The sequence below is a fragment of the Oryctolagus cuniculus genome, chromosome 7 (assembly GCF_051225735.1).
Source record: "Oryctolagus cuniculus isolate XC-2025 breed Fujian yellow rabbit chromosome 7, ASM5122573v1, whole genome shotgun sequence".
Taxonomy (NCBI): domain Eukaryota; kingdom Metazoa; phylum Chordata; class Mammalia; order Lagomorpha; family Leporidae; genus Oryctolagus; species Oryctolagus cuniculus.
This window is the reverse complement of record NC_142873.1, coordinates 134778100-134796769: the sequence shown is the minus strand read 5'-3', so window position 1 is coordinate 134796769 and position 18670 is coordinate 134778100.

Here is an 18670-nt window from a genome sequence, read left to right as displayed (position 1 = left end):
GAATAAAGGGACTATGCAGTCTGTTTTCAAATTGTAATCCTCTCCAACCGAATTCTCGAAGTTGTTTATCTGTGCCTGCCTGGACTCTCTCCCTGCCAGCACCAATCCTTCTTCGATGGCTGCAGTGGCTTCTCATCCCGACTCAGCCTTAAGAGCGCAGGGAAGACAAAAGGCTTGGCCCGGAAGCTGCGGGCCTATCTCTCACCGCCGCTAATTGCTGCAGCCCCTTCAGGAGGTCCCTCTCCTCTCCAGGCCTCAGTTTCCTCTCCTGCACAATGGGAGGACTGAGAGGTGGTTTCCCAGGTGCCTTGCGTGTTGGGTGAAACCCAGCAACCCTGCGATGACATCATGCTGCCCCTCTAAGCCAGCCTCCCCATGGCAAGGCCACCAGCCACCCAAGGTGGTTCCCAGAACTGCCAGGGAGACTTCCGGGAGGCAGGTACCCCACCTCTTACCACCTCCCAGAGTGCACACGCGATCCTTCCCCTCTGCAGGCGAGAGCTGTCTTCGGGCCGGCCGCCCCTTGGGGATGGGAACACTGCTAAGATCCCATTGATTAATCGGGTCCCCGCCCCAGACCAAGGGCTGGCAGTAGTGAAGCTCAGCGTGGTTTTATTAGTCTGGCTGCCCTCTTGCAGATGTTATAGATGAAGAAATAAAATGAGGAGGAGAGGGAAAAAGGACAAAATCATTAGTCTGAAAGGAGCGAAAGAGCAGCATCTCTGTTTTGTATTCAGATTTGGAGCACACACGACCACCCATTTGTATGCAGCCTCCTGAGTCAGCTCAGCCTCCTGATCTCCCATTCTGCCTGCTACCAGAAGCCCCTTTCTCCCCGGGCGCCTTTGGTCCGGCCATTTGACAAGGCTCCAAAAACCCCTGGTGTCACATTCACTTGGTCGCTCACCTTTCTCAGGGGCAGAAGGCCTTTGCCTGGTGGAGGGAGGCAAGCCTAACCACCCACCACATAACTGGCGCTGAAGGGCCGGCCCTGGCACATGACTTACAGAGAGGCCACCTTGCCACCGCTGTGGTTGCAACAGAGGAGACCCAGGGCGTGGCTGGCCACAGCTCTCCCGGGAGGTGCTTTGAATTAAGCCCAGCAATGCTTTTAAAGACTTCAGTCCCCGGTCTTCTAATGCTGACCTCTCCCTTAGTTTTGTGATAGCTTTATCCGCCTTTTTCGATCATTTAGGTAGCTATAAAAAGCTAAACACCTCCTACTAACCCCATTAGGATGAAAGCGGAGGATTTTATTATTCATTTTTAATAGGGAAAAGCTCAAACTCCCCCAGGAAGTGTAAAATGTAGGATTTTGATGCACCTGGTTATGGCGAGGTTGCAACAAGGCAGACCTTCCAAGAACAGGAATGTCTGGTCAGGGAGTGATCGGAAAGGGTTTGATGAGCACTGTCTGCTCGGTCACCTCAGGCAGGGGCTGGCTTTGACCTAGAAAGTAAGACAGAGCAGGGATGCCCACTTTCCCGTATGTAGCGTCTGGGCTTGCTGGAGTCCCATTCCAGCTTCCTGCTGCTGTGCAGCCTGGAAGGTAGCAGCTGATGGCTCTGGTGCTTGGGTTCCTGCCTCTTGGACGGGAGACCCAGACTGAGTTCCTGGCTCCCAGCTTGGGCCTGACCCAGCCCCAGACATTGCAGGCATTTGGGGAGTGAACCTGCAGATGGGAGATCCCTATCCATCTGTCTTTCTTTCTGTGTGTGTAGCAAATAAATAAATAAACAAAAAATGTTCAATAATGATAACCTCAGAGAGCTCCCTGAGCTTCCTGCTGCAGCCCCGTGGTGTAGACAGATTCCAGGGCCTACCTGGGGTTCCAGGAATAACCCAGCTCCCTGAGAACATAGTCTTCTGATAATTGTCCGTTAAACATTTGCAACACACACACAGGTAACTAAACGGAATGGTTCCCTCCAGGACCGTGCTGTTCATAGCGGTAATGAAGCCCCTGCCACAGACACTGTCATTATCCAAACGCCATTAACATCAATATTCGTATCAAACACCATCTGGCAGAGAAGCCTCAAACCAAAACCCCTCCTACTCTGGGACTTCCCAGCCTGGTGCGGAGGGGACAGCCGGAGGCCGCGGGCTCCTCCTCCTCCCACACGCGCGGGAGCTCAGGGCAGCAGGGAGCCAGGCCTGAGACTCCCCAGCCCCACCAGCAGGTGCCCCCGGGGAGGGCACTGGAGCATCCAAGGAAGAAAAGGACAGGGAGGTGGAAAACGGGCGTCTGATTTATTCTCCGTCACTGAGCTCTCCTCAAGTCTTAATTATGAAGATGCGACCAACTGCTCCTCAACGTTGTCATAATAGGAAACCGGTTGAGTACGTAAACCTCGGAGGGATCGTTGTCTTGAAGAGAAACAGAACTCAACCTTGCAGACCATGTCAAACGCAGAACCCTGTACTTAAGTGGGGAGTAATTATGCGACCCCAGAACACTACTGCTTCCTGGAGAGACAGGCTGGGAGCTTGGGGCACAGCTCAGCTCCTCCTCTCGACTGGATCCTGCTCCTCCAGGCACTGCATCGGCGTCTGGCCTATGGCCTCCTGAGAACCACTGGCATGGCTGAGCCTGGGTGTGTGCATGGCAGGAGGCAGTCTGGAGCAGGCTTCCAGGAGGGCTGACGACTGGCCAAGCCTCGGCTCTCCCTTTGTTGGTTTTAGCTGTTAGGATTATAAATATCTGTCCACGGATAAGCGAATCCCTGCAGCATAGAGTTGGGTGTGGTTGGAATCATTAGTAGAAATGATGATAATACTAAAAAGAGCTGTTTGCTGAGTGTACCATACACCAGGTGCCAGGCTGAGTGATTCACATTTTATCTTCTTTTAATCCTCACTATAACACTGCCAGGTTCAAAAGTACTTATCCATTTTCTGCACCATGAAACAGAGGTTCAGAGAAGTTAGGTCATCCACCAGAGCGAAGGAAGCCAGTGAGCAAGGGAGGGCGGGAGTTTGAGCCCAAATCTACCTACCCCTAGTGCCCAAGAGAATCCACGATTCTCTTCTCTACCAACAGCTTTCCATGAGCTCTGCGGCCCGGAGTACAGGATCTCCAGTCCCTGCTCCACCATATCCCAGCTGTGTGACCTGGGGTTAGTTGCTTTGCCTCTCTGGACACAGTGGTAGTTCCGCTTTGATGAGATGAAGGCTGAGACTGAGGGCTCCTCGCAGTGGGTAAAGCACAGCAGTGGATCTGGGGAGCAGTGGCTTTAGGGAAATGCCAGGGTAGGAAGCTCTGAGCCCAGGTTCTGGGACAGGCAGAGTGACCACTACTGAGAGCTCTCTGGAGAGCAGGCGAGGGCCAGAGTGATACTGCTAAAGACAGGCCTCTGGCCCACCCAAGCCTGCTTGGGGACAACCACACCTCCAGCACCAGGGCCATCCTTCATCCTGAGACGTGACTGGCTGCTGACAGCGCTGCAAACTGCTTTGATCACGCTGACTGGCGGGGGGGGGGGGGGGGGGTCCTAAGCCAGGAAGCGCTTTTCTACACCCACTTCAAGTCCATGTAGGACATAGTAAACCCAGAAAAAAATAAAAGAGAGGTCCCCAGTATTAGAAACAGTCCAAGTCACTACCTGTGACCCCAGCATCCCAAATAAGCACCGTTTCAAATCCCGGCTGCTCTACTTCCGATCCAGCTCCCTGCTAATGCGCCTGAGAAAGCAGTGGTAGATGGCCCCAAGTGCTTGGGATCCTGCCACTCATGTGGGAGACTCGGATGGAGTTCCTGGCTCCTGGCTTTGGCCTGGCCCAGCCCCACTTGTTATGGCTATTTAGCAGATGAAAGATTCCTCTCTCTGTCTCTCTGCCTTTCAAATAAATACATAAATAAATCTGAGAGAGAGAGAAGGAAAGAGGGAGGGAAAAGGAGGATGGGAGGGAGGGAGGAAGATCCATCCTAACCTGCCAGGGTGTTCTGGAGAGGAACTTCTGCAGCGAGAAGAAGGTCTTCAAGTCCCAGAGCTTGGTTTCCATGATCACACAGCACAAAGCCTTCCACAGAAGACAGCGCCAGGCTTGGGGAAGGGACAGGGCATCTGCCAGGGAGACTCTGTCCTTGACGGCAGTGCCACACCTCCCAGGATAAAGTCTTCCCCTTCCGCAGCCTGCACGCCCCTTGGGACTGAGGTGGTGAACCCACGGGGCGGGCCTAACCCAGGGCAGGTTTGGAGGCCAGAACAGAGCTGGGGTTCCCTCACCTGGCAAAGCAGGAGACAGCGGGGACAGAGAGGAGCAAAGCTGGGGTGGAGCGCAGAGGGCAGAGGGTGGAGCAGGGAGACCCTGCAAGGGCAGCCAGGACCTGCTGGGAAGGGGCCGGCTTCCCAGGCCAGCAGCTTTGGGAACTCACCTTGAGGGCTAGTGGGGGGCGGGGCTCGGCTTAGGCTTCACCAGCACTGGGGAGGGAAGGGGGAGCGGCCGCGGGCCAGCACCTCCCTGCCCTTGACCGCTGCAGGCACAACTTTTCCCTTTCTGCTCTTCCCTGGCACTTCCAGGCGGGAGAGTCATTCATACTTCACAAGGAGTGAAGAAAATCAAAGCGGGGAGACATTTTTTTTTTACTGTAGTTTTTAAACATTTGGGGAAGAAAAGTCAGATGTCAAAAAGAAAATCCCCATTTACATCTTTGAAAATACAAGCAATTAATGTTTTCTGCGGAGGTTCACGCCCCTCTCTTCATTCTGTTTGCAGGTATTGTCAGACAGCCTTTGTAATTTGTTGCGCGTTTAAATATGCCGTCTGTATTTCATTTGGGCTACACATTTAATTCAGCCAACATGTTCATTTTAAGATCAATACTGTCATAACTATGTTGAAAAATTAAATTATTGTAACTTTATTTACATTTCTTAAAAGTACTGTGAAAATTATTCTTAACCAGGACCTAATCAATGTTAGAGTCTAAAAATATGCCACTCTGCATGAAGCTATAAAAAGATTAATGTACATTTTTTTACAAGAAATTAGTAGCTTAATGAAGTGGATAAAAACGCTGTCACAATTTTTATTGGATCTAAATTGCATAGTGGTGGAGGTACAGTAAGTGCCTTCTACATAATGACATAATGAGTCATGACTGGTGCTGGAAGGCTAATTTGCCCTTAACTGACACAAAACCAGGGAATTAACATCCCAGTCGCGCGACGCCAATAGCAGATGCATTATTTCATTGCACAGCAGGGTTTTTAACTAAACTCTTAACTGTAGAAATATTGATCTATTCTTCTGTGAAATGATGAAATTGGAATTTTTTAAAAGGACGTCTTAAATTATGGCTGCTGCACTGACATTTGCTTCCACACTCCGCTGCCTGCCTACGGAGTGGATGCAACAATGAAGTTTGGGGAGGCTCCTACCTGTGTTTTAGTTTTCCTCTTCAGTCAAGGGAGAAGCAGGGGGCGGGGTTTACATGGGAGCAAATGCTGGCATTCAACCACCATGAAAAGAATCACAGCCCGTCTGTGTGAGCCCAAGTTCTGAAGGGAAGGCTCTTGAACACGGCCCCAGTTCACAAAAGGATTTACATTGGAAATTACTCAGTGTTTGCAAGTTGTTTGGGATAAAGCATCACCCAAACCATGATACTGAACTTAAGGCCCCAGTACAAACGTGCTGATGGAAGTAGAATAAGAAGCAGTCGAAGGGGCTTCGAGACCCCTATGGAAGACAGGAATGAAGCCAGAGATGCCGCATTGCTCCGATTTCAATTTTGTCATTCATTCATTCATTCACCCTATAATTACTGCATGCCTGTGTAGCACCGGGGATAGATAAATACGGTAGCCACCCTACAGTAGCTAGTCTTTGCTTTCACCAAACAGTGTAATGCAACATTTTTGTTTGTTTGTTTGCTTAACCAAGTTAATCAAAATGTATCTTGCTTTGAAATTCTCACAATAATCCCTTGTACTAACTGCAGCTACTTTGAGCTAACACAACTCAGGAAGTTGGAAGAAAAAAGAGTAACGTACTGACTCACAGATCTGCATCTGACACCTCTTGTGGGTCTGTTTGACGCTTTGGGTTGGCACCAAAAAAATAGAGAAAGAAAATAGCAGCAAAGTCAGAATTCTTTGTGCTTGAGGAGCTGTGAGCCCAAATCCATTTAACTCAGCTCCATGAGCCTACGTCCCATGACATAGACCTAGACACTGAACACAGCCAGATGCAGCTGGATCCAGCCTAGAGGCTGATGGGTTTCAACCTTAACTCACATTAAGGCACATGGGAACAGCCTCAGTGACCTGGGCTGGGACAGGCCTGGTATCACTAATTTTAAAAATCATCCCAAATGATTCTAACATGCAATGAGGGTTAAGAACCACTGTTGAAGACACACACATGAAAAACAAATTGGGAGGCTGGCTCTGTGGCATAGCAGGTAAGGCTGCCGCCTGAAGTGCCAGCATCCCATATGGGCACTGGTTCGAGTCCCGGCTGCTCCAATTCCCATCCAGCTCTCTGCTATGGTCTAGGAAAGCAGTAGAAGTTGGCCCAAGTCCTTGGGCCCCTGCACCCACATGGGAGACCTGGAGGAAACTCCTGGCTCCTGGCTTCAGATCGGCATTGCAGCCATCTGGGGAGGAAGATCTCTCTCTCTCTCTCTCTCTCTCTCTCTCTCTCTCTGTTTTCTCTCTGCCTCTGCCTGTCTGTAACTCTGCCTTTCAAATAAAATAAAATAAATCTTTAAAAAAAAAAGAAATAAATTGAAACTGCACAGTGTGTTCTCAGAGGAGGCAGGACCTGGTGACCAGACTGCAACCAGGAGCTAAAGGAAGAGAGCCACAGATGGGCCAGGGGAGGTTGCACAGGCCGAGGGTGATTCGCCAGGCTGGAATCTGCAGACAGTCACCCTTGCTCTGAGCCTGGGACTACATTCTGTGACATGCTCAAAATAGGGGTTGGGTCTGGCACAACAGCAGCTGGGCTGCCATTTCAGAGGCCCACATCCTGTATCAGTGTGCCTGCCTCAATTTCCAGCTCCTCTTCTTCTGATTCGGCTTCCTGTTAGTGCACGCCATGGAAAGCAGGTGATAGCTCAAGCACTTGGGTCCCTATTGCCCACACAGGAGACTCAACTGATCTCCAAACTCCTGGCTTTGGCCTGGCCCAGCCCTGGCTATCGTGGGCATTTGGGGAGTGAACCAGCAGACGGGAGATCTTTCTCTCGCTCTCAGATAAACAAAGCCCAACAAATAGGAGTAGGCATTTGACCTAGCAGTAAAGACACTGCATCCCATATCAGAGTACCTGGGTTTGAGTTCCAGCTCTGTGTCTAATTCCAGCTTCCTGCTAATGCAAACCCTGAGAGGCAACAGATGATGGCTCAAGTAATTGGGTCCCTGTAATCATTGAGAACTGGACTGAGTTCCTGACTGCTGGTTTGAGCCTGGCCCATCTCTAGCCACTGTGAGTATTTGAGGATGAACCAGTAGATGGAATCTCTCTCTCTCTCTCTCACCCTCAAATTCTCAAATGAAATAAATAAACAGTGGCCAGCACCATAGTGTAGCGGGTAAAGCTGCAGCCTGCAGTGCCAACATCCCATATGGGCACCAATTAGAGTTTTGGCTTCTCCACTTCCAATCCAGCTCCCTGTTAATGTGCCTGGGAAAGCAGTGGAGATGGCCCAAGTGCTTGGGCCCTTACACCCATGAGAGAGACCCTGATGAAGCTCCTGACCCTTGGCTTTGGCCTGACCCAGCCCCAGTCATAGTGGACATTTGGAAAATGAACCAACAGATGGAATATCTCACTCTCTGTGTGTCTGTCTCTCTCTAGCTCTCTATGTAACTCTGCCTTTCAAGTAAATAAATCTTTAAAAATAAATAAATTAATATTTTTTTAAAAAACAACAAACAGTGGCCAGTATTGTGGTATAGTGGGTTAAGCCACTGCCTGAAACAGTGGCATCCCATATGGGCACCAGTTCAAGTCCCAACTGCTCCACTTCTAATCCAGCTCCCTGCTAATGCACCTGGGAAAGCAGCAGATGCATTTGGGCTGGAGTCACACATGTAGGAGACCCAGTGACATTTCTGGTTCCTGGCTTCTGCCTGGCCCACCCATGGCCACTGGGGTCATTTTGGAGTAAATCAGCAGATGGAAAATCTCTCCACTCTCTCTCTGTTGCTATAATTCTGCCTCGCAAATAAATAAATTTTTTTTAAAAAGCAGCAAACAGTTCCTCATCTTCTCTTCAGTGTTTGTAGGATTTTTAAAATGCATATGTGTATATTGTTAATTATAAAAGGATACATATTCATTCATTGTAGAAAAATTGGAAGACACTGTTAATATGGTTTAAAAAAAAAGTAATGAGACTTTTCAAATCTATGTTATTTTTAAGAAGTATAAGAATCAATCTATTTAAGAACACCCTAAAATTGGTTGCAAGAACACGGATGAACACTCCTGCTCTTGTCAACACGGAGTAGCAGCCTTGAAAAAATGCCTGTTTGATAGAGAGAAAGGAAGCACATTAGTTTCATTTGCATTTCCTCTATTACTAGGGAGGTTTTATGGTTTTTCGTGCTTTTGGCCTCTTCTACTTTGGGTGTCACACAGTTTCTCATTTTGTTTCAGAACGCATTTCCTACTGATTTGTAAGATCCTATGGAAAGCATTAACTTCGGAGGCAGGTGTTTAATCAAATACCAATGAGGATATCCGTATCCCACATGGGAATGCCTGCCTCCAGCTCTCTGCTAATGCAGACACTAGGAGGCAATGGTGAGGGCTCAAGTAATTTGGCTTCTGCCGCCCAGGTAGAAGACCTGGATTGAGTCCCCCAGCTCCCGGCTTGGGCCTTGCCTGGTCTCAGCCATTGCAGGCATTTGGGGAATGAAATAGCAAATTGGCAGCAGTGGTTGTGGGAATGGGGGTGGGGTGCTGGTGTTGTGACAAAGCTAAGCAGCCACTGCAGTGCTGGCATCCCATATCAGAGCACTGGTTCTACTTCTGCTTTAGCTCCATGCTAATGTGCCTGGGAAAGCTGCAGAAGATGGCTACAGTACTTGGACTCCTGCCACCCACACGGGAGACCTGAATAGAGCTCTAGACTCCTGGCATCAGCCTGGACCAGCCCTGGCCATTGCTGCCTTCTAAGGAGTGAACCAGCAGATGGAAGATATCTCTCTCTCTCTCTCTCTCTCCCCATAAAATAAATAAATCTTTTTTAAAAAATATAACAGGTGGGAGTATGCTTTCTCTGTCCTGCAATCTCTCTTTCTCTCTTCCTTCCCCCCTCCCTCTCTGCCTCTTCAATCAATAAATATGTAAAAGAAGATTAAATTTGTCTATTACGCATAGCAACCATTTCCCCTAGTTTCTCTCATTTTGCTTATAATACTCTTGACATCAAGAAGCTTTTCAGGGCCATAGCAGGTTAAGTCACCGCTTGTGACACCAGCATCCCGTAGAGGTGCTGGTTTGAGACAAGTTCGGGCTGCTCCACTGCTCCAGCTCCCTGCTAATTCACTTGGGAAAGCAGCAGAAGATGGCCCAACGCCTTGGGCCCATGTAGCCACGTGGGAGACCCAGAAGAAGCTTCTAACTCCTGGCTTTGGCCTGCCTGGTCCAGCTCTGGCCACTGCAGCCATGTGAGGACTGAACCAGCAAATGGAAGATTTCTCTCTCTCTCTCTCTCTCTAATTCTGCCCTTGAAATAAATAAATAAGAAATAAATATTTTTTAAAGAAGCTTTTCATTCTTGTATAAAAACATACAAGCAAACAGGACTCTTTAGCAAATTGTCTCTGTCTCTCTCCCTCACCCACTGGGTGATCAGCAAACCCACAGGACTTGGGATCAGAGAGCCAACACTCAGCTGCCTCTTCACTTCCCCGAGCCTGCTTTCCGGCACCTGCATCCTAACGTTGATCAGAATGAAATTCAGTTGGCACCATAACGGCAAGGCTTCTGCTCTCTGGCTCACTGCTATGCCCCAGGACCTAGAACAGAGCAGTGTGAATACCTGGTGAACGGGAGAATCGGTGTGGGGCTTGAGGCCTTGCCCAGAGCAGACGCTAAGCTTGGCCAGTGCTTGCAACCATGTACAGCTGGCCCTCCAACGTCTATGGCAGCAGCAGAAGTGACACTCCCAGCACTGCTGGTGCCATTTTTCCATCATCCCCAGCACGGTGCAGTCTGTGCTGAGGGTGCAGAGGGAGGCCGGCCCTGAGCCAGGCCCCTCGGGTGGAGACACAGAGAGCAGGTCTTGCCCATCAGCCATGCAATGGCTCTTGGGGGATTTTGTTAGACCTGAAGCCTAGTTGAGAGAAGAAACGAGATCTGCTGTAAGGGGGACCAGGAGTCTGACTGCAAAGGGAGAAACCTGAAGGGAAAAGCTGGATCAGGAAGTCAGCAGGGGCCGGCCTGGGATCTGAGGGTCGGTGACAGCTCGGCCACGCGGAGCAGAGGGCGCTAACAGGCCGGGCGGGGGCTCTGCCTGGACTTTTCCCCCCAGGACCACTTACTGGTCTCTATGGACCACGAGACAGTCATGCCCCCTATCCTTGATCTCCTTTGCTCGTTGACACCTGTGCCATATGCTAACAGGTGGGCACCGTGGAATGCTCTCCCAGCCGGCGCTGTGGTGCCACGGGTTAAGCCACCACCCATGATGCCAGCATTCACGAGGGCACCAGTTCGAGGCCCAGCTACTCCACTTCCCATCCAGCTCCCTTCTAATGGCCTGGGAAAGCAGCGGAGGACGGCCCAAGTGTTTGGGCCCCTGTCACTCACGTGAGAGACCTGGAAGAAGCTTCTGGCTCCTGGCTTCAGCCTGGTCCAGACGCAGCCATTGCGACCATTTGGGAAGTGAACCAGTAGATGGAAGATATCTCTCTCAATCTCTCTCTCTCATTGTAACTCTTTCAAATAAATAAGTAAATCTTAAAAAAAAATGGAAAAGCTCTCTTTTTATAGTCGTTTATGTGTGCTCTGTTTGGTTTTACATACATGGGGTGGGGGCAGAATTGGAAACCCCAGAGCAGGAAAGGTGACCCGCAGAGCCTGCATCCAGGTCTGACTTTGCGTTTCCAGCCTGACTCAGCCTCGAAGCAGCTTGTGCCCAGACTCCCAGCGCCGCCTTCCCCTTCGGGAGACTGGCATGAGAGGTCGGGGTCCCTCTGTCCAGTTGCCATGTGCAATTTGACAGCCCATCCATGGGCTCCTAGGATCGCTCTGGGGACTCCTTGCCCTAGAACTTGCCCTGAAGCATTTCCGACAGAGCCCAGACTCCACATTCTGCCATCACTTCAAACTCTTTGGCCTGGGCAATTTTTTTTGTCTTTTTTGGCATTTTGCAGCTTGTTCAGATCCAAAACTCAGAGCTTCCCGTGTGATTCCTTTGCAGATGTTATTTTCTTTCTCACTCACTAGCCAAGAATCCTGACCACATCGCGTGGAGGTGTCCAGGCCAGGACAACCCTGGCTGCTCCAACAATTAAAGCCCCCCCGGCCCCAAAGGCTGAACCCCAGAGACCCATGCATCATTGCAGTGTGAGTGTCTCTGCTCTGCCCATGCGCCTTCCACAGCTGACCCGGGATCCAGTGTCCTTCCACAACCAAGGCTCTGCGTTTTCCACCAGGCTGCAGCGCTCACGTGCAGCCATCTGCAGGGAGGGGACAGAGCCTGGAGGACCCCGCAGGAGGGGGTTTTAGGGGCTGGGCCTGCAGGAGGGAAGCAGCCTTGGCACTCACATTGCCTCGGGAGCACTGGCAGAGCTAGGCTGTGTCTCAGGGGAGGCTGAGTCAGCCCTGTGCCCAGGAAGAAGGGAAAGTCTGTGTGGCGAGCAGGGAGCCGGCCCCTTTCACCCTGGGTGGTACAGCCACTCCCCAAGAGCTCAGTGCAGTTCAGTGGCTCAGAGTCCCCCACCCCCCAGCCATTTCCTCCTTTTCCTTTGTAGCCTCAGCCCTTCAGGAGCTCTGCCACTACCCAGGAGGCAGTCTTTGCTCTGCCAGCAGACAGGTGGGACTTCCGGTCTAAGCTCTACCAGCAAAACTAGCCATGGATTCTTGCGCATTCCTGAGCCTCTCTGGGCCTCAGTGTTCTCCTCTGTCAAAGGGGCCACCAGAGTAGCTCCAATCCATGGCTCTAGGTGGATCCGATGAGAAGGCACAAGCCTTAGAGCACCCAACACAATGGTTGGCAACTTGGAACCAAATATTAAGACACTGATGTCGCTGCTAACAGTGCTATTATCATGATAGGCTAACCTAGAATTTTTTTTTTAAAAGAAGAATCTAAGAGACTTCGATAAGAATTGAGATAACATGGCAAAAGTCCAGTCTGGAGTGAAATGAAAAACAACATCAGTTAAAGAAGCGCTTTTCCAACCATTACCTTGGATCCTGACACAAAGAGGGAAGTCGATGCCTGACTGGGGCAGGAAGTGGGCCCTGACCTCCAGTTTGAAGGTCTTTCAAGGTCACCAGTATTCACAGGCAAAATCAAGTCCTTGTCGTTCAGGTCTGTGTGCCCTTCCAGGAGCGAGCATTCCTCCCTCTCCCCCTGGCTTCCTCTCACTACAAGAATCACAGGTGCTGGGGCCAGCGCTGTGCTGTAGTGGGTAAAGCCGCCGCCTGCACTGCCGGCATCCGGATCGAGTCCTGGCTGCTCCACTTCCATTCCAGCTCCCTGCTATGGCCTGGGAAAGCAGTGGAAGTTGGCCCAAGTCCTTGGGCCTCTGCACCCATGTGGGAGACCCAGAAGAAGCTCCTGGCTCCTGCTCCTGACTTCGGACCAGTGCAGTTCCCACGGTTGCGGTAATCTGGGGATTGAACCAGAACCAGCAATGGAAGCTCGCTCGCTCTCTCGCTCTCTCTCTCTCTCTCTCTGCTTTTCAAATAAATAAATAGGTCTTTAAAAAAAAATCATTCTAACTTGTCTCTGAGCCTCTTCCTCTCTCTGACTGATCACGGCTCCCCTAAGGCCCAGCTCTGCCCACACTGCCCAGTAGCTGCAGCCCCAGTTCCACCTTCCTCCCTTCCATCCAGCCTCGTCACTCTTTTTTTAAGATTTATTTATTTGAAAGGCAGAGTTACACAGAGACAAAAAGAGACGGAGACCTTTCATCTGCTGGTTCATTCCCCCAAATGACTGCAATGGCCAGGGCTATTCCAGGCCAAAGACAGTAGCCTAGAACTCCATCTGGGTCTCCCATGTGGGTGGCAGGCACTCAAGTATGTGGGCCCTCATCTGCCACTTTCTCGGGTGCATTAGCAGGGAGCTGGCTTGGAAGCCGAGCCACAGGACTTGTAGCAGCACTCAGTGTGGGAGCCCAGGCTGCCACCCCACACCATCAGCCCCCAGCCTCACTGCTCTAGTAGTACAGAGAACATTTCCACTGAGACCCTGTAACTCCTGGCCTCCAGATGAGTTCCTTCATTGCTTCTGCCTTTCTCAATGAATCCATCTCATCCATAGACTATTACAGGGGTCATGTAGAGGAAATGGGGCCTCTTTTTTTTTTTTTTTTTTGACAGGCAGAGTTAGACAGTGAGTGAGAGATAGAGAGAAAGGTCTTCATTGGTTCACCCCCAAAATGGCCGCTACGGCTGGCGCGCTACACCCATCTGAAGCCAGGAGCCAAGTGCATCCTCCTGGTCTCCCATGTGGGTGCAGGGGCCCAAGCACTTGGGCCATCCTCCACTGCCTTCCTGGGCCACAGCAGAGATCTGGACTAGAAGAGGAGCAACCGGGACAGAATCCAGTGCCCCAACTGGGACTAGAACCCGGGGTACTGGCACCGCAGGCAGAGGATTAGCCTAGTGAGCCATGGCACCGGCCAAAGGGCCTCACTTTAAAAAAATAAAAAAAAAAAGTATTTATTTATTTATTTGAGAGGCAGTGTTAGAGAGACAGAGAGAGAGGTCTTCCATCTGTTGGTTCACTCCCCAAATGGCCATAACAGCTAAAGCTGCGCTGACCCAAAGCCAGGAGCCAGGAGCTTCCTCCAGATCTCCCATGTGGGTGCAAGGGCCCAAGGACTTGGGTCATCTTCTACTGCTTTCCCAGGCCATAGCAGAGAGCTGGATGAGAAGAAGAACAGCTGGGACATGAACTAGTGCCCATATAGGATACCAGTGCCGCAGGCAGAAGCTTAGCCTACTACACCACAGTGCCAGTCCCAGATTGGTTTTTCTTTAAAGATTTATTTTATTTGGAAAGCAGAGAGAGATAGAGAAAGAGAGAGAGAGAGAGAGAATCTTCCATTTGCTGGTTCACTCCCCAAATGCTGCAATGGCCAGGGTTGGGCCAGACTGAAGCCTGGAACCAGGAGCTTCTTCCAGGTCTCTCATGTGGGTGCAGGGGCCCACATACTCCAGGCACATTAACAGGGTGCTAGATCGGAAGTGGAGCAGCTGGAACTCAAACCGGTGCCCATATGGGAGGCCAGCGCCGCAGGTGGCACCTTAACCTGCTACGTCACAGCACTGGCCCCTGGCCCCAATCTTGCATATCTCCCGAGAAGAGCCACGGTGTAGCAGAAGAGCAACTTCCACACACAGGGACGGCCAACAGCTTCATTTCCAAGGTCAAGACAGGTGCCAGAGAAGCGGCTCCTGGAGCTATAGGCATGCATCTCAGCGCCTCCACCAGAGCTGCACGGCCAGGGCCCTTTTCTGGGATGGAGCTCCCATAGGGAGAATTCCACACCTCATCTCAGCATGCCAGGGGCCCTGTCTGCTCAAACCAACGATCACTCCCTTCTCAGGTGACTCACTACCCAGCATACAAAAGCTGTATGCCAGATGGAACAGAGACAGGAGCAGGGACATGGGAAGAGAGGAAGACAGTGACACTACACCAACAATGTGTGCACAGCATCTTTATCTTAAAGAAAAGCATATAAGGCCAGCGCCGCGGCTCACTAGGCTAATCCTCCGCCTTGTGGCGCCGGCACACTGGGTTCTAGTCCCGGTTGCCCCTCTTCCAGGCCAGCTCTCTGCTGTGGCCAGGGAAGTGCAGTGGAGGATGGTCCAAGTGCTTGGGCTCTGCACCCCATGGGAGACCAGGAGAAGTACCTGGCTCCTGCCATCGGATCAGCGTGGTGCGCCGGCCGCAGTGCGCTGGCCGCGGCGGCCATTGGAGGGTGAACCAACGGCAAAGGAAGACCTTTCTCTCTGTCTCTCTCTCTCACTGTCCACTCTGCCTGTCAAAAAAAAAAAAAGAAAAGAAAAGAAAAAGAAAAAAGAAAAGCATATGGACGCCAGTTCGAGACCCAGCTACTCTACTTCCAATCCAGCTCTCTGCTGTGGCCTGGGAAAGCAGTGGAAGATGGCCCAGGTGCTTGGGCCCCTGCACCCATGTGGGAGACCTGGAAGAAGCTCCTACTCCTGGCTTTGGATCAGCCCAGTTCCAGCTGTTGCGGCCATTTAGGGAGTGAACCAGAGAATGGAAGACCTCTCTCTCTCTGCCTCTGCCATAAAGAAAAGCAAGGAGGACATGGAAGAAGAGTACCATTGCATCTGTGTAGCCCACTCTTCTGTGTGTCCTGCAGGTTATGTTGCAATAAACCACCCGGGGCATTTCCCACACGCCTTCTGGTATTTGGTCACTTCCGCTCCAAGGATGCTTTGTCAAGTGCCAGAACCGTCAAGTGGAAGTTACAGCCCTGTGAGGTAGCGTGTGGCTGTCATGGGCACTGTGGAGTTGGGGGAGGGGCTGGCTTCCTGCCATTCAGTTCCTCATTTCAACTGTCCCTTGCAATTCAGTGACATACATATTTTCTTAAGATTCATTTATTTGAAAGGCAGAGTTACAGGAGAGTGTGAGAGAGATGGGGGCGGGGTGGGGGAAGGGTGGAGAGAGAAAGAGAGATCAATCTTCTGTCCCCTGGTTCACTTCCCAAATGGCCACAACAGCTGGGGCTGAGCCAGGTTGAGGCCAGCGATCAAGAACTCCATCCAGGTCTCCCACGGGGGTGACAGGGGCCTAAGTACTCCAGCCACATTCTGCTGCTTTCCCAGGTGCATCAGCAGGGAGCTGGATGGGAAGTGGAGCAGTCGGGACCCGAACCCGCGCCCATATAGGATGCTGGCATCTCAGGTGGTGGCTTTACCTCCTGCGTCATAACACTGGCCCCTCTCAGTTGCATTTTTTAAAGAGGTCTGAAGTTGCACTGGGGTATCTAGTTCTTCTTTCATTGAAATCTGTCTTCTCAGAACACAGTCACAGCTAGGGATTATGGAGAAATCCTATGGCTCTAACAGAAAGAGAAACAAGTGCCCGTACGAAGATACTGTGCTGCAGCCCTTGCTCTCTCAAGCCCACGTGTGAGGTGATTTTAATAAATCTCACCTAGGGCGAAGCAAAGAGGGAGGGGCACGAAAGCAGATATTTCAATTCAAATATGTGGCATCTCCTTCTCGGGGCATATTTAAGAGCACACACATCTGCAGCAGGTTCTGCCTGGCCCCGGAACAGGGGTACAGCTGTGTCCTGCAGGCTGCTTTGTAATTCATACAGCAGGATGCCATGACCTTGGTCCTAGCCACTCACAGACTGCTGCACTTCCAATAAAACGTCTCACATCAGTCCTGCATATTATTCGGGGGGCGGGGAGGACTTCAGGAATTCTTTGGCTCTCTCAGAGTTGGACATGCCCTTGGGTAAATCAGACAACATAAACTTTCAGTACAGAGCAAATCCGAAGCCAGAAAGCTGGCAGCTGTGTTTAAGTAATCCAACACCGCCACCTAGCGGCCAAGGACTGGGCCGCCACAGCCAGCAGGCGGACAAGTAGCTTACTGCACCTGCCAGCGCCAACTGCCTTCACGACAAAGCCGGGATCACAGGCAGTTGAAATGGCCACAACTGAGGGAATGCTACATGGTAGCCAAACACGCCTCTCCTAACGCTACCTCCAAAGGCAGCTGCTAAACTAGGCAACTAAGAAATCACGGACTGAAGCATGCAGTAAGACTCGGAACATAGTGTAACACACTTCCAATTCCACCCAACACAACTGTGTCCAGTGGCTATGGCATGCTGCTTCAATGGGCATTTCTTGAAGCGTCAAAAGCCTTCAGAACGTGGGATACAAACCAAGTTTAAAGCAGTTCTTCTCAGAGCCTTTAATATTGACTGTACACAGAAAATCTCCACAAGGAGACGACAGAATGCACATTCAGAAAACTTAGCTGTAGAATCCTTTTTCTGCAAAACACCCCAAGAGCAAACCCCCTCCACCTGCAGGGGAAGCAGAGTCATGTGACGGACTGAGGACGCAGTCTCAGGAATTAAGTCCCCAGGCATGCCTCTGTGCCTCAGCTTTCCCACCTGTGAAACGGGTACACGGTGACTCCCTCACAAGGCGGAGAGCACGGGAGGTAACGCGTGGAAACCTGAAGCCATCGATCACAGTTGCTGTGCCTTCCTGTCCTTGGATGCTACTTACCACCAGAGTTCCTAAATCGCGTGGCTAAGGGGAGCTAGTTTCACGATACTGGCTCCAGCTGTGCCCAAGCACAGTCCCCATTCTCTCTGGAGACTGCTCCTCCCGGGCTCCCGGGGCCTCTCAGTCTTGAACAATCTCTGCTGCACCACTGGAAAAGCTCCCAGAATTTGCAAAACAAAAATGGACCCACAGAACCTTGCGAAGCCCACAAAGCACACACGGCGCTTTCCCCAACACAACGCAGAATGACCGTCATTTTATCATTTATGTCACTTCTTGTACAAGCACAGAACTCAACACACAGAAGGTAAATTAATACAACTCACAAATACCGCCAACAACCTCTCTGGGGCACCATTGTACACGTTTGTGTGTGCATCTCCATGTGTATACAGTACTTCAAATAGTTTGTGAAAAATGGAATTACAAGAGTTCAAGATTGATTTATTAGAAAGGGGAAGTTCGAGAGGGAGAGAGAGGCCTTCTGTCTGCTGGTTCACTCCCCAGATGGCCCCAACGGCAGGGGCTGGGCCAGGCTGAAGTTGAGTTTACTTTGGTCTAAAAAATGTTTGGAATCCATGCAGTTTCATAATATGCGTTTTTTCCACGGCCGTTCTAAGAGCTCTCTCACATGCATGCATGACTGTCCGTGAGAGGGAGAGTGCTGGCTTGTGAGGTCACAGGCCCACCCGCCACGAGACACTCAGGTTTCACAAACCACCAGTGGACGCAAATATTTCAGGCAAAGTTTTAATACTTTCACTTCTCCACTTCACTCCTCCCACGCTGTCCACTCTCACCTTCACTGTTATCACTATCCCACCGTGTATCACTTTTCCTCCTTACCCACTCCCTGGCTGTATGGGCCGTGGACATCTTGAAGTCTTGTCTTCACGGCACCACAGGAGCCTGGGCTGCACGAAGCACGGGCCCCACCTTGCCACCAACCCCACCTGCGACCAGGGGAAGGTGCAGGCCGCAGGACCGGTCCCCAGGCCTCACCCCGAACAGTGCCCCGGTCTGAGTTTGCCGTCTGGCCAGCTCACCCACAGCTCAGCTGCACTCTCCCCAGGACCTACCGCATGGCAGCAGCCACTGGCTGAGGAGCACTGCTAAGGGTTTTCTCCAACTGTTTCCATCACGTCTGTCCTACAACTGACCTCTGGCGCAGTCCGACCGTGAACTTCACACTCCTCCCCCATCTCCACCTCCTCCCTTTCCCCCAGCTTAGGCCC